Consider the following 11,129-nt stretch of genomic DNA (forward strand, 5'->3'; position numbering starts at 1 on the left):
CCGGCACACGCCGTTCCGAAGTGGAGGGGGGGGGGGGATGATCCGCCCGAGTCCGTCCCACGGCCCACTCACACTAGAGACCCTGCCGCCACACTGGCCAGCGCACGGCCTGCGCACGGCCAATCAAAGTTGCAATAGCCTGTACTTTTAGTTTTGCGGAGCCCCGTCCCCTAGCTGCGCTTGACAAAACTGACAACATTCTTTTTTTTTTTTTTTTGGTGTGTGTGTGTGTGTGTGTGTGTGTGTGTGTGTGTTTTCCGCTCTTTTCCTTTACTATTTCGAAGTGATTATAGACACGCAGCGTTTATATAATAAAAAGCAACTTAAATACACGCGGCGTGCAAATAACGCCATTTTCATTATATACACGCAGGAAAAGCTTTTCCAGCGTGTATATAATAAAAACACCGTTTTTTGGCACGCAGCGTGTCTGCAAGCCCCTAAATTATTTGCACGCTGGAAAAGCTTTTCCGGCGTGTATATAAAGGAGTGTGTTATTTTTACGCAGCGTGTTTGCAACTCCCTATTTTATTATTTGCACGCTGCGTGATGGAACCAGCTGCTTTTATTATGTACACGCTGGAAAAGCCTTTCCGGCGTGGAAAGGCCCTTCCGGCGTGTACATAATACTTTTGTGATTTCAGACACGCTGCGTGTGTTGTTCTAATGTATATATTATTGCCACGCGGCGTTTAAATAATTTTTACCATTGTTGCGTACACGCTGCGTGTATATAATATCGGCCTTACTATTTATTTTCTGCTGTAGGGCCATCAGCATTTCTCTACCAGGGGCATTGAGTATACTACGGACTTTTGTTGTGCACTTTCAAATGTTCAACTTTCTTTTTTCTTTTTTCAAAAAAAAAAAAAAAAGTTTTATGTGAGTGGTTGCTGTGTTTGATGCGGCGCGGAGCTCCACATGTGTGGCCTCCGAAAGTGAGATTTCATTAGTCGACTATAATTCATTTTCGCCCACGACCTAGCCGGCCTCTTTCGTGGGGCTGAGTGCAGAGCAGAGGAGGCCGCGTGTGTGTGTGTGTGGGAGTAAGTACGCGCGTGTGAGTGTGTATGTGCGCGCGTGTGAGTGTGTGTGAAATATCTCCGGGGCGTCTCGGCCGACACGTCCAGGGGGGACGCCGGATGGCTCATAGGATTGAAGCTTGATGCCTGATCCATTTCTCGGTGGCAGGGCGTGGGCGGGGCGGGGCCGCACCTCCCCCGGGGCGACATCTCTGCCACCGCAGCGTCACGGCCAGATGCTAGTCACCCTCCTCCATCCATCGCTGCAGCCGGCGCTCGGATTGGACTGCAGCACGCGGTGCATGTGGCGGTGGCGGTGCACTGGGGGCGGCAGGGGGACGGCGGGGGTCCACTGGTAAACCATCTGAGACAAGAACGGGGTCGATGAAGGTGGCGTGACTGATGGAAAAGAAGCCCCCACGTATCGCCGTCCTCACGTGGCGTCGTGTGATGAGCCATCGCTCTCTTAGGCGGGGCGGGGGCGGCGGGGGCGGCGGGGGCGGCCGCCGCCTCGTCTGCCTTCAATCCCGCCCCCGCCCGCCCCCGCCTCCTCAAACGGCCCCCTGCTTTCCTTGTCCTTTATCTGCCCGGCGGCCAGGCGTTCTACCCTGAGAAAATAGCCTTCCCGCGGACCAAGAAAAAAAGAAAAGACAAAAAATACAATGGGAAGAAAGGCTGGGCAGTGGTTTTTACTCGTCGGGGACCGCTCTGCCGGCGCTGCCACTACTCGTCTCTCCAAAGAGGAGGAAAGAGGGGTGGGGGGCAGTGAAGAGCCCAACAGTCCACTGTCCCGGGCTGAGCCGCCTGGCGAGCTGCCGGCCCTGTGTCTGACTCCGTTGCTATTGCACCCCCGGGAACCTCCCCGGGAACCTCCCCGGGAACCTCCCCGGGAACCTCCCCGGGAACCTCCCCGGGAACCTCCCCGGCCGTCCCGCAGGCCCTGCAGCCCTGCGCTCGGCCTGACACGCGGCGAATTTTAGCAAGGAACGCGAGGATATTGAAACCGGAGTAAGCGAGGGAGCGGCGTCTGCAGCATGTCCTTCCATTGTCATGCCCTGCTCTCTCAGGTAGCAGTGTTACCAACCTCGGTTCAGCCCGAAAGTTGCCGGAAAGTTGTTGGCGTGGAAGTGGCGAGGGACGGGAAAGTCTCGTGGCCGATTATTAAAAACGGGCCCGGTTAGTATGTTTCTCATTCGATCTAAAATTGAAAACAGGACAAAAGAGCGTTGGGACCATCCCCAGGTGCGCTCGTTTCGAATGGCCCGCCATGACCATCCGCATACATTGGCTGCCATTGGCTGCCATTGGATCCCAGGGCGGCCCGCGAGGCGGCCCGGCTCGGCTCGGCCGTTCGGCCTGCGGGCATGCACAGCGGTTCGCCCAGCTCTTCCGTCTCTCTCGCGCCCCTTACGGAGCGCCTCGTGAGTGCGAGAGAGACGGCGACACCGCTGTAGCGCATTCCTGTGGCCGCAACAATACCTGAGCGGCTCCACCGTCGCCACAAACACTACTATCTAGTTGGACGAGTCTAATTGGTGCAAAGTCGGGCGGGCGGAAGGGCCGAGTCCGTGCCGTGCTGTGTGGAGGCGCGGTGGCCGAGGCCGTGCTGTGTGGAGGCACTGCGGCCGAGGCCGTGCTGTGTGGAGGCGCGGTGGCCGAGGCCGCGCCATACTGTGTTGAAGCACGGTGGCCGAGGCCCGGCACGCCGCACGCCGTACTGTACCGCCGCACCGGGGCCGGGACGGCCAGAACGGCCGGGCCAACTTCCGCCACGAAAGGGCGGCCCGGCCCCCTTGCCGTGTGTGCAACCCGACACCCTGCCGGGGCTACTTTCGGCGGGTGTGAGGAGAACACGGGAACACACACCTATCCGCGCTCATACACACCTACACACACACACACACACAAAGTGGAAAGCGCTCCGGTTACCGCGGAGCAGCCCGGCCCGCGCGCCGACAGCGAAGTGCCGCCAAGCAGTGTGCCTCCCACGCCCACCCCGCTCAGAGAGAGAGAGAGAGAGAGAGGGGGGGAGAGAGAGAGAGGGAGAGGGAGAGAGAGAGAGAGAGAGAGAGTGTGCCGCCCCCGCCGCGGCGACAAGGTGTCGACATGTACACGGGGGGCTTGGCGAGGCGGTGCAGCTGCGGCCGTCGCCGCGGGACGCGACTCGGCAGTGTAGGTTCGCGAGAGGGATATGAGTTATATTACTCGGCGCTGAAAGCCGGAAGTCTTTGAATTTGTCGACTGAGCGGGGCGGAGCGGGGCGGAGCGGGGCTCTCGGGACAAAGTGTGTGTGCGCCGGCAGCGCCTCCCCGGCACGGCGAGGCACGCCCATTATGCAATCAAACGGAGCGCCGCTCGCGATCCTCATCAAAAGTTTGCCGCGCCGACTCGGCCCGGCCTCTGAGCAAGGACGACGCTCGTGGAGACGCTCGTGCAGAGTGCCCCGGCGGCACGGCGACGGGGAGGTCATGCGAGTCGCGATTGAAATAATCATCATTCACGCACGGAGTGGCACGCCCGGGCTCGCTCCGTCGTCTCGCTCGCACTCGTGGGGCGTCCCGCACGGTCCCGAGGGGTGCGAGAGAGACTGTCTGGAAGTGCCGTCGTGGGGCCGGGCGGCCTTGATCTTGTTCTCCAGGTCGGAATGGTCTCTCTCACGCGCGCGTTCACCTGTGACACTGTACGGCGGTGGCTTAGTGCGTTCTGGTGCTCGCAGCGGGCTGATTCCGAGTGGCAGGTCTCTCTCTCTCTCTCTCTCTCTCTCTCTCTCTCTCGCACTCACGGGGTGGTGCGAGAGAGACAGACCGGCGGGACCTCCCTCTCGGAATCGGACTCGCTGTGCTCCGTGTCGTGAGGCGAGGAGGCCGTGCCCGCAACGCGTCCGCAGCGAGTCTGCCGCGGTCGGATCGGACTTTTGGCGGGGAGCTTTTAACCCGGCGACGCGAGGGTTGTCCGGGACACGCGAGTCGAGTGAGTGCGAGAGAGAGCGAGAGAGTGCTCGCCCGTGTCGGCCGAAAGGAGGACACAAGTGCTGTCGCCCGCACGTATTTATGGTGCAGGCACGGCCGTGCGCGTGGACCAGCCAGCACTGGCCCGGCACGAAAGCGCTTTCATTTTTTTCTGATTTGTAGTTGCTGTCCGCCTCAGCTGGATGACTCCACACCGTGTTGTCGCTCTGTCTCGCTCGCACTCATGCGGCATCCCGCAGGGGTGCGACGGAGACAGGTCGCTGTAGGGCGTCGTGTCAGCTGGCTTGTCACCCCCACTGCCTCTGCCTCTCCCTCGTTAGCGGTATGGACACGGAACACTGCAAAGTTCCAACACACTGTTAATTCGGTGCCAATCACGCTGCGCCCACTGACACCATGTTGGAGTTGGCATCTTTTCATTGGAGGAATCGGGCAAACGAGCAGGCCAGTCGAGCGAGTGCCTCTGTCTCTCCCTGGCGCCCTCGCGGCGCACGAGAGCGACAGAGACGGCGCCAAAATGACGGTTGGGAGTCAGCCTGCAGCGAGGACGGCGCGGACAAACTTTGCAGCCTAGGCTCCCCGCAGCGGCGGCAGCGGCAGCGGGCCCATCTAAGTAAGTGACATTCGTCCTTCATAGCTTGCCCGGCTGGCCCCGCCCGCTTCCCTGCAGACGGTGACGATTGGTAAGACATCGCCACCAGGGGCGGCAAAACCGAAATTCGCACATCGCATTTCATTCTCGACGCCAGCCGGCCACAGCGGGGCGCTGCGCGCAGCCGAGCCACCCGAGGCGGCGGTGTTGGGCTCGGAGTTGCCAGCCATTCGAAATATGGTCCGCGGCAGTAATACAGCCGTTGTGGCGCACCACGCAACCGAGTTAGAGTTGCTGTTTGGAGTTTTGCTTTTGGCAAACGCACTTCAGCAATCCTTCATCCCGCGGCGCGGCGCACGGCAAGCCGCGGCGTGATTGATAATGGCGACCTTGTAATGGCAGCGCGGCTTGTTACCGCCTTACAGAGTACCGCCAGCTGGAAAAAAGGACGGAAAAGGGGCGGATTAGGTCTGCTAATTTTCGGTGCCCACACGGCAAAAACAGCTCCTGGTTTTTCCGCGTTTTCGCTTTCGCGTTTTCGCTTTCGCGTTTTCGCTTTCGCGTTTTCGCTTTCGCGTTTTCGCTTTCGCGTTTTCGCTTTCGCGTTTTCGCTTTCGCGTTTTCGCTTTCGCGTTTTCGCTTTCGCGTTTTCGCTTTCGCGTTTTCGCTTTCGCGTTTTCGCTTTCGCGTTTTCGCTTTCGCGTTTTCGCTTTCGCGTTTTCGCTTTCGCGTTTTCGCTTTCGCGTTTTCGCTTTCGCGTTTTCGCTTTCGCGTTTTCGCTTTCGCGTTTTCGCTTTCGCGTTTTCGTTTTCGCGTTTTCGTTTTCGCGTTTTCGTTTCCGAGAGACTTGTCCGTCTCTCTCGCGCCTATGCGGAACGCCCCGTGAGTGCGACAGAGACAGAGCGACGAAAACGACTCGGAGAATGAGCACGCTCCCGCCCCTCCCCTCCCCGCCCCGCCCCGCCCCGCCCCGCCCCGCCCCGCCCCGCCCGCGACGCGGCCGATGCGCGGCGACCGAGGCGGCGTCGAGGGGGTAACGACTTCGGGAATCCGGCTGACGGCAAATTGGTAATCCGTAATCCGGATAACCCGAAATTTTGAGGTAATCCGGGTAATCCGGGAAAATTTTGAGGCAATCCGGGGTAATCCAGCTAAATCCACAGGTAATCCAGGAATTTTTTTGTTGTAATCCGGAGGTAATTTGGGGGTAATCCGGGGTAATCCGAGGTAATCCTTAATCCGGCTGACACGAAATTTACCAGTCGTTACCCCCTCGGGCGGCGTACTCGTACCCACACATGCGATTTGAGTGGAGGGTCATTGCGGATTCCACGCGGCGTTCCGAGAGGCAAGGCAGGCCAGGCAGGCCGGGCAAGGTCGGTCTAGCCAAGGCGAGCCAAGCCAAGGGCCTCGCCCCCACAGCGCGGTCGTCGGTCCCACATTATTCTAGGAAAGCGGTGGCGGGGCTTGAGGGGCGCCGCCGCTAGTCGGCGACACTGTTGAAAGCGTGGGTGAAGGACACGAATTCACTTTTGTCTCCGGTGTACTGCGGTTGTACAAAGTGCCCTCTTGCTCTGAAGAAATGCTCTTTGGCCCTGGAGAAATGCTCTTGCGGCTGTACAAATGCTCTCGGGTAGAATAATGGTTTTGGAGCAAAATTGGCGGGAGGCTGCGGAATTCGGCCAGGTCGGACTAAAAAGGTCGTGCAGAAGAATTCTGTAGTCTAGACGCGTTTTCGTCGTGGGTGGCGGCGGCAGTGGCGGCGGCAGTGGCGGCGGCAGTGGCGGCGGCCTTGACTTGACACGGTGGCGGCCCTGGCGAGGCACCTCCGCGCGGCACTCCGTCGCAACGCGGGGACGGCGAATCCGAGGAGTCTGTCTCTCTCGCACCCATACGGAGGCCCCAAGGAGTGCGACAGAGACAGAAAAACGGCTCTTTTCAGAATGAGTCCCGCGGCGGCACGCGTGCCGGCAACGGCTGGGGCCATGCCACGATGGAGTCAAAGAGGGAAAAAGCGCCGCTACGCCGAAATCGGCAATGGACCGCCATGGCGCGCCACCACCACGTAGTGCTGATGGAATGAGGCGAACACGCTCTCTCTCTCTCTCTCTCTCTCTCTCTCTCTCTCTCTCTCTCACACACACACACACACACACACACACACACACACACACACACATCTTCACGCGCCCCTACGTGCCGCGCCAAGTGACGGCGTTACGTGAGGGCGTGTCTGGCGATGCGCTCATCCAGCGTTTATTGTTTTTTGCTCGAGTTATTGAAACGATTTGCCGGCGCCCCGGCCTCTGCCCGTTAGTGGTGGGCGGGGTGGTGAAAGGGGGAAGAGGGGAGGGGGATGGGAGAGTGGAGGGGAGGGGAGGGTGGCCGCGGCCCAGCAGACCGCACACGATGGCTACTCTTTCGTAGGCCGCGATGCTGGGCCTGGCGGGCCTGGCGGGCCCAATCCCACGGCTGACCGAATCTTCACGCAGCCTTCTTTCTTTCTCTTTCTCTCTTTCTGGCGCAATTACTCCCAACAGCGGAACGGTGACGCGGACGACGAAGATTTTCCTTTTGTTTGGCCGGATCTGTCGTCTCGGGCCGCGGCGCGCCAGGTCCCACGCCGTCCCAGGCTGTCCCAAGCTGTCCCCGGCTGTCGCAGGAGAGGCAGTCATTTTACTTTTCGTCCGAGCGGCGAGCCGAGGCGGGCCCGGGGCGGGGAGGGGGCGGTGTTGGCCGGGGGCGGCGCAGTCCGCCGGTTAACTCAGCAAATGGTTTACGCAATAATTGGCGGCGTCTTTGTTGGCGCCCACCTCGTCGTCCACCTCGTCGGCGTGCTTTGTCTCCGCCGGCCAGCAGACGGGTTCCGAGAGTCGTCTTCTGTCTCTCTCGCACTGACCGGGCGGCCCCTCCCGGTGCGAGAGAGACGGAGCGACGAAAACGACTCTCGGAGTCAGTCTGCAGCTCCAGGCAGGCAGGCTGGAGGCGGTGCGGGGGGACGGCGGCGGCCTTTGACGCGACCGGGGATTATGCAGCCACCTCATCCTCGCCGTCCAGGGCGTCCAGGACGTCCAGGCCGGCCAGGGCGCCATCGGCCCAGCCGTCCGTCCGGCCTAGACCCGGCCGCCGTGATAAGCCCTTTGTTGACTCGGACCTCGCCGGTGTGTGTGTGTGTGTGTGTGTGTGTGTGTGTGTGTGTGTGTGTGACGGACGGCAAGCCTTTGCCCGTTCAACCTCTCCCACTCTCCCATCTCCTGCCGATGTGTTCACTTTCCGGTGGCGGGGCGGCGGATAGCGCGGGGATAGGCCGGCCGGGCGATGCACGCACACGCGTCACGCTGTCGCTCTGTCTCACTCGCACTGCCGGGCCGGCCCCTAAGGGTGGGACAGAGACAGAGCGACGAGGCCCGAGGCGCTACCGGGGCGGGCCGGGGCGCCTGCGGATCGCAGGGTAGGCCGCCCGCCGCGCACGCCTGGTCGGCGGGTCGGCCCGCCTCCACGGCGCTCTCCACAGCGCAGCGTGGCGGGCCGGGGCGGCGTGGCAGTGCAGTGGACGGGCGCACTGCCTCGCACTGCCACGCACTGCTTTGCATATCGGTAACGGGGGCAATTCGCCACCCTCGTCGCGTCCGGCTAGTTTCCCCCGGTCTTCATTGGGGGAGCCGGGCGATGTTCTGGTCCGAGCCGCATGGGTATGCATGACGGTGGCCTCGATGGCGTCCGCCAGGCCATGGGCCAGCTCGCCGTGCCGCGCGCCCGAGCCCTGTCACTGATAGCCCGATGCACGCATTCAAACCCTACCTGCTGCGAGCATGTGTGTGTGTGTGCCCCCCCCCCCACAGGGTGTGCCCATTTGCACACATGCACGCACACATCTTTAACTCCTACTCACACACAGACACACACTGGCTCCAAAATTTTCCACCCCGTGTTCCCCGCGTTTTATTTTGCATCAATTTTAATCCCTGCGTCGGCACTATGCTGCCGCGCCGCAGCGTATTCTCTGCCATGATTGTTGTGTGACTGTTGGCCGAGGGGAGGGGGAGGGGAGGGGGTTGGCGTGTACACACGGGCACACGCGTCGGTGGCTGCGGTTCGCTGCATGAGGGCGCTACGTGTGGGTGGTGTGTGGGCTGGCGTGTGGTCAGGAGGCCTCTTTAACGGCGGCCGAGCCGGCGTTTTGTCCGGCTCCCTCTCCATTGTACGGCACTGTGTTTAATTCCCGTACAAATGCAGCCGCGGGGGGGGGGGGAGTATCCCTTCCACTCGAAGAGCCGCCACACTAATAAAAACGGCGTCATCGGGAATCGGGCCGATCGCTGAAACTTTAATCATGACTCACTTCCGGTCTCGGCCAGCCCGAGCAGCCAGCCGGAGCGCTTGTGTGGCGGCCAGCCCGCAGCCAGCCATGGCAATTGGTTTATCGCAGCCAACATGGCGGCCTTTTTTTCCAACAGCGGGCGAGATGAGTGGAGACTACGCCCCCCCCCCACCCGCATCGTGCTCCACCCGAGAACTTCTGCTCCCCCAGAGCCCTCAGGCCAACATCATTTTTTTCCGCTTTTTGTTGTGTGTGTTTTTTCTGGCTGTCTTTTCTGTTATCAAAACGCAGGCTCGTCGTCGACGATGTTTAATTTCTCCACTCCAAACTAAGATGCCAGCTGCCTCGGCGCTGCGCAGCGATATTACTGCCGCTGGAGGCTGATTCTGAGAAAGTCGTTTTCGCTCTGTCTCCCTCGCACCTATACGAGACGCCCCGTGAGTGCGAGAGAGACAGAGCGACGCAAACGACTCTCGGAATCAGTCCAGTGGGCGACGAGGGAAAGAGAGGGAGATAGCGCCGCCTGCGCTGTTTGCGCTGGACGCAGAGGAAGAGAACAATCCAAGGAATTAAACAGTAATTCGCTCCACTTTGCGCTCGCTTGACCGCGTCCCTGAAAAAAAATCTGTACTAGATTCTGGTGCAATGCTTGGGAGGAACGGACGCGGGCTGGGAGGTCCACAATGGACCGGAGATGGACCAATAGACTCCTCTCTGTTTATTTACTGCTTGAAAGCACTTTAAAGCGGTCACTTGCAACTGCAACCAGAAGCGTGGCGGAGCGGCGCGTGCCCCCGTCGTCGTCGTCGTCGTCCTGGTGGTGCGATCGCCGTGTCCCTGCAGGGGAAGGGGCACCAATCCTCGTCTCGCGTGCACAGAGCCCCCCTCCGCCTCTCTCTCTCTCTCTCTCTCCTCTCTCTCCTCTCTCTCTCTCTCTCGCTATCTCTCTCTCTCTCTCTCTCTCTCTCTCTCCCCTCTCTCCTCTCTCTCTCTCTCTCTCTCTCCCCTCTCTCGCTATCTCTCTCTCCCTCTCGCTATCGCTCTACCAGCGCAGTACAACTTTGTCCGAAGCGGACAAGCGGACACGAATAATTAACGCGACTCATTCCGACGAGGGTAACTGAAAGGAAGAGTCGCTCTGCGCTGTGCGTTGTGGGTGTGTGTGCGCGCGTGAGACAGAGTGAGTGAATCTGCGCGCTAATTACCACTATTTACTTGGGAGGTAGCACCCCCCCCCTTTCCGTAAATCGACTGCAAACACATTACACGTCTGGCCGCAGCAACGCCACCGCCACCACCGCGACGTGCTTCTTCTCTCTCGCTCTTCTCATCCTCTTCCTATGTTGTTTTTTTTGACGAGCCGAGCAGACCGACACGGCGCGACGAGTCGCGACAGAGCGCTGGGAGATCTCACTCGGGGACAGACACAAAGCGCGACAAATTTCTAAGTCCCTCCAGGAGTCATGACACGCCGCGCCGTGCCGCCGTGATCCTCTTTGGGAAGCGGGGCGGGGCGTGGCGGTGCCGGGTGTGCCGCCCCGCCTCCGGGCCCTCCGGGCGCTCCGGGTACCCAGCAGCCGTGCAGGATAAAGGGGGATTATCGGGGCCGGCAAGTTTGTAACTACGGCGGCGCGGCGGGCCGGTATGCCCCAGGCGTTGCCCTGCAGACTGAGAGTCGTTCTCGTCGGTCTGTCTCGCTCGCACTCCCGGCGCGTCCCTTATAGGTGCGAGAGAGACAGAGCGACGAAAACGCCGCTCGAGAGTCTGCTGGGCGCTGCTGAGCGCCGAGCGGCGTGGCGCCAAAAAGCGGCCGAACAGAGTGATTAATCAGCGGCTTGTTGCGGTGCCTGCTGCGAGTCGGGATGACACGCTGACGCCATCACGCTGGCATCCGCGATCGGCGAGGAAGCGGGCTCGGCTTAACCAGCCTGTGTCGTGTTGCTGTGCTGCAGACTGATTCGTTTTTCGTCGCTCTGTCTCTCTCGCACCTATACGCGACGCCCCATGAGTGCGAGAGAGACAGAGCGACGACGCTCGGAAGCAGGCTGCTGGCGCCGCGGCGCTTCATTTGCGAGGCCCCACACCACTTCCGCCTTGGCTGCGCCACTGCCAAGACGCTGGCCGCCCCGGCCGTCCGCGGCATGGCGCGATGGCATGGCGGGGCATGGCCCACTTTCTTCGGGATGGCCGAATCGAGCAGAGTCGTCCTCCGCGGCCAAGTCACC

The sequence above is a fragment of the Thrips palmi genome, unplaced genomic scaffold (genome assembly GCF_012932325.1).
Source record: "Thrips palmi isolate BJ-2018 unplaced genomic scaffold, TpBJ-2018v1 HiC_scaffold_4, whole genome shotgun sequence".
Lineage (NCBI taxonomy): Eukaryota > Metazoa > Arthropoda > Insecta > Thysanoptera > Thripidae > Thrips > Thrips palmi.